Source organism: Chionomys nivalis, chromosome 24 (genome assembly GCF_950005125.1).
Source record: "Chionomys nivalis chromosome 24, mChiNiv1.1, whole genome shotgun sequence".
Lineage (NCBI taxonomy): Eukaryota > Metazoa > Chordata > Mammalia > Rodentia > Cricetidae > Chionomys > Chionomys nivalis.
The window spans coordinates 8,594,710-8,600,410 of record NC_080109.1 but is presented as its reverse complement, the minus strand read 5'-3'; positions in this window follow the sequence as shown (position 1 = coordinate 8,600,410).

Here is a 5,701-nt window from a genome sequence, read left to right as displayed (position 1 = left end):
CTTGACTTCTGTGTGTTAATTTAAAATGTATTGGTTTCTAAAACAGACTTCATCTCAGTAAGTTCAATAGAAGCTTTCCTATCTATTAGACTATCCTGAACAAATATACACACAAGCAGAATATTCTATATGTACTACTACCAAAGAGAAACTTTTTATCATGGCGATTTGTTGTATAAGCATCATGTAAAAGGAGAAGCTCTCATGCTACCGATAGTAATAGGTTCCTTCAAAAGCTAACATAATATATACGTTTAATTTCTTAAAACCAGTGGTAAATCACTACTCAGAATACTATCAGTTCTAACTAGTTTTATGATTCTTTCTATTTTCCAATGACTTTAATGTCACACCTATTACTCTGATTGAAGGGAAACTCGTATTCAACTTGCTTCTCAAGGCCTATAGACCAAGAGCAGCAAAACCAGAAAGCCAGTGCTTTCTAAGTCAACACAGCAGTCTCCAACAACTCCCTTCTCACACTCTGTGAACCTTGATTCTGAGAGCAAAATATCCCGACTTTCATTTCAGTTTTCCAAAATAAAAGAAAAGGAAATCAAGAAAGATTTAAAAACAAACAAAATGACAGTCAAATATAAATAGTAAAATCAAAACAAAGAATGAAATCTTCAAGCATTCTTTCTAAACAATTAATAACTCTAGGAATAACAGTAATAGGAAACCATATCAGTTCACAAGACTGCCCCAGCCATAAAGTATCCACTAAGGCAATTACAAGAAAGTCAACTGTCTCATTATACCTTCACTTGAAACAGTTTGAAAGCTTTGTAGAAGTTTCAGTAATGCTAATTTTATTTTAAAAATTATACATATTAATAACCATTAATGGGATACTAGGAAATAACCTTTCAAAAGGAGCAAAGACTATAAAGTCTTCAGAATAGTGCTGTTAGCCTTGAAGATATGAAGTATTACATTCCTAGAGTTATAGGTCAAGTGTTATTAAGAAGCATTAGTAGGAATACTGATAAAGAATAATCAAATAACCTCAAAAAGTAAGCTCTAAGGTATTATTTTTGGTTCTTCAGATTTTTAAAATATAAATAGAAAAGATCTCTATTTTTATAAATAGTTTTACAAAGAGGTAAAGTCTCAAAATATAATACAAAGCAACTAATAGAAAATAATATTGATAAAGCATGAATACAGATGTAAATTGTTATGCATAGGACTTATTAAGCACTCAATCGATATAGTACTAGGTGGTTAGGGTATAACAGTAAAAATCCATTCATGAGAAAAGTTTTACACATAAATGAATGTCTATATGTTATGCTCTGATCTCTCTCTTTCTCTCTCTCTCTCTCTCTCTCTCTCTCTCTCTCTCTCTCTCAGTGGGTGTGTGTGTGTCTATGTTTCTCTCTGTGTGTATGCATGTGTGTGTGTATATATATATATATGTGTGTGTGTGTGTATATGGCTTTGAACTTTTTACAGATGTATATATGTTCTTTTTATGAGTATATTATTTCTCTGATTATTTCTGAAAAAAATATGTATTTACTCCTATGTAAGTCATCAAAACATATCACTGCCTTTTAAACAAGCTGAAATTCATTAGATATATCTTCAAGAATTTGGCCAACAATGGAATAATAAATATTATTGGGAATAATGTAACTCTTTCTGGCAATAGTCTTGGTATTAAGATAACACTCGAACTGCTACTACTCATAATGAAATTTTACTTCTTGAGCAGCCATTTCTACCAACAATTTTCTAAGCATTTAATAAGTTATAACATCAAACAAATAACTCACTTTAAAGTTCACTTACCTCATTCAGTTTTGGGTAATATCTTACCAGAAATTTCGAAGAAACTAAGAAATAAACACCATGGTGAATAGTTCTGTAAGAACTTGACCTTTCTACAATGAACAATTTTAAGATGGAATGAAAGTAATGTTTTATTTTTATAAAATAATTAATTATTCCTGCAACAAAGTGAATCCAAACATCATTCTTATACTTCAACAAGCAGAGTCCATGTTACTGAATATCGGCTTCTTTCAAAATCTGCTTAATTTTAAGGTACTTACCCTGAATTAACTTCTGGTCACTTACTGGAGTGTTGCGACTAAAATATACTTAGTGGAAACACACATATATGAATCACCTTATCGGTGAAGGTCAACTGTATTTACCTGAAACTCTGCATGATTAATTCTTCCACAACCAGACCAGGTGTGCACTATGCTGTCACGTGACCAAGTTAATGATCAATGATGACGTGTAATGGATTAAGAAAAGGGGCAAGGAGACTTAAAATTGCTAAGAGATCTTCTTATTTCAGGGGTTAGTTCATTTCCCTTAGAAGTGGAAACAATTGGAGACTTGTGAAAGATGTTGTAAATATGCTGGACTATCACAGGACTCCGAGTCAGGTTAAGAATTCTTCCCATCATGAGAACAAAGCCAAATCAAATCCACACCACAGCTGCCACAATTCGTCACCTTACACAGTGGTCAGAGACATTTCCTGTGTCTAATAGTTCCATTCTAATTCACTGGAAAAATATAGATGTTGAAAATATATTTTTATGTTTTACAAAAAAATCTGATGAAAATTATTGGTTTAACAAATTATATTTGAATAAAATCCACTGTTAACCACAGGTGATTTGATAGAGAACACTAAGGCTCCTGATATGTCATTTTAACATTCCATATGACTTTCTCTACAAGCCACCCATCAATAAAAAAACATGCATAATTCAGTGGGTTTTATCTCATAGTTCAGTTCAATCATCTCAGTGGCAGGAAGGCATTAAATGTATATATCATTCATTATAGCTCTAAGAAACGGGAAATTTAGTGTGGTTTCACTGCAGTAACATGGCCCTCTTGATCACAAAATTTAATAGTATTTCTGCTAAGTCCATGAGAAAGAAAGAAAATGTTCATATTCATTATAAGACGAGTACCTTAAAGTGATCATATCTTCTAAAATTTTTACCCCAGACCTTGGACTTTGTTGGTACCTCTCAGTGTTTTAGCAGGATCAGGACTCAAAGACAGACCTGAGAAGCTTTTTGACTATGAGAAGCCATCATCTCCTGATTCGCTAGGTTTCCGTTTCTCAGCACTAAAGACTGAATCCATGCTATTATTCATGCTAACAAATAGCACTCCCACTGACCTACATCCTAGTCTGTCAACCACTATTTTTTTGATTATAGAAGCATTCTCAAACTTTCCTTTTTATAATCTTTGACATGTTTCTTCCAACATTATATTTTTTTCAGATTTTTAGTTAAAAAATTACTTTTCCTTTTGCATACCACAGAAAGTTCTTTTTCTAGGTTTAGAGATGCTATATATAATTTTCCAAACTAGAACTGTTTAATACATGACAGTACCTTCTACATTGCTCTACACATAAGCAGAGATCAGAACTTCTAAGACTACTGGCCGGAGTTCTTCCACCCACGTAGTGGTACCAACAACCAGAAATCACTCACAACTTTAGCTAACAACTTATTGTGTCTGCACATTCCTCAGATCGTAATGTGATTTATCCAAGAAACAACCACTACCTTTCTGCCGTGAGAAGGAGTAGAAAATTATTCTGTCTTATTTTGGCCATTCAATGTGACCTTAAATCAGAGCAGTTCAAATAAAAATATGCATTGTCCTGTCTCTTCTGAAGTAAAAAGCAAAACCCATGAATTTTTGTTTCCACATTTAAGGTGTTTTAGTAGTCAATAAAGTATTATTGTCCATAAAATATTACTGCACTACATTTAAATAAATCCACAAATCTCTTCTTTTCAGAATTCTATTTTGCCCCTAGAGAATAAAAGAAATATGTTCATAATGCGACTTTAAATGCTTTTGTATAAAATTTAGCATCATTAATAGCATTGAGTTGGTGCTATAATCTCATCACTTTTCTAACTATTTTATAGTCATTTACAACTAAAATATACTTAATTGTAAACTTTAAAACCACAAAGTGCATTTGGCTGTAGTATGTAATTATCAAAAACAAAAAGTCAAAGTTAATTTCTCCACTTGAGCTCAAACTAATCTCAAGCAGCTTTTATTCTGTCAGTGTACACCATGTATTTTAAGTGATAAGAGAAATATAGTCTAAAAGGAAAAGGATTACATTATATCTGGTATAGATGTACATATTACAAGCAACTATTGAAATTCAAAACACATCTTATTTTAATATGACAAGTTCCTTTCACTTTAGAAAAATGATTTTTAAATAATTGCATCAAAATGTTAATTCCAGAAACAGGTTATAAAGCTCTAGGCTATTAGCATTTGACAGGTAAGACCCTGTTACTTGTTTAGCACAACTAGATGCTGTAAAGTAGGAAAGAATAGTAAAACGTAATAGCTGGATGTCATTCATCTTTCTTTTTGGATATATTTTGCCAAATTATTAGAAGTGGTAACATTAAAAGAGACTTTCAGAGCTTTAAAGCATCTATTGAATTTATCAAATGTACTTTGAGACAGCTCCTTTTAATTATTTTTACAGAATAGGATAGGAAGTTCATGAGGGATGGAATTAGTGTTATATAAAGTGCCAAGCTTTGCAGACATAATAGTCTTCAAAAAAAAAAAAAAAAGAAGAAGAAGAAGAAGAAGAAAGTCTGTCTATGTGGAACAGATTTTGTTACACTAATCATATCAGAAGTTAGAAATAAAAAGTGCCTATCAGAAGAACTTCTAAATTACACCTGAAAAGGTGACAGCTCATTCAATCTTAGCCTAATTAACCATTGTACTATTTGTGAATCCACCTGAGAAAGCTGAAGGCAAGATGAGTTTTTCCTGTATTGGTGTGAGCAAGTCATTTTCCCTCTGCTTTCTGTAACTGGACTTCTAATGAATAGAAGGGTGCATGCCCTCATGGGTAATAGACAAATGTACATGGAGAAAAGAGTCGTCACAAAAGATTTGGTATCCTAATTACATCTCCTTCACATCGTAATAATCCTTGAAATTTCTTGTATAGTGTCTCTGATTTAAGTTGCCTGTACTATCATCAACCTTTGACTCATCAATCACTGTTATGGTTTGAAATGATGGATTGTTCAATCAAGAATTCCATTCAATGTAAAAATTCTCTGCAATATCTCCATGAGATAGTTTGTTTCTCTTATAACACCTAAAATAGTTTTTATCTCAAGGCAATATTTTTAAGTTTTAAATTTTTGCATCGAAATACTTTAAATTTTACATAAATTTACATAAATTTTCATCTATAGTACAAAGACCTACAATCTCTATGTCCTTTCTCCAATTGTTACCATATACCATACTTGTATACTACATATATCCTTGATTAATCTAAAAACTAGATAGACAAAGAAACATAGATGTCAAATCAATGATAGACATAGGTACATGCTTGCATACACACATATGTTTATGTGTTTTGAATACACATATAGTATTTTTGAATCATTTGAGGTCAAGATGAAGCTTCTATTACATAGATTCCACATATATTATATATTTCCTCTAAAGAGCATTTTCAGATAAACACCTCAACACACTCACAGGGGGCACTTACATCAGACAGACACACACACATACACACACACACACCCTCCTGGATCTTTTCCACATATTATTACCATCCAATGAGAAGATAAAGTTATAATACCTGACTCACTAGTAGCATAAACACAGGCAGAAATTAATTCTGTTCTCAGAA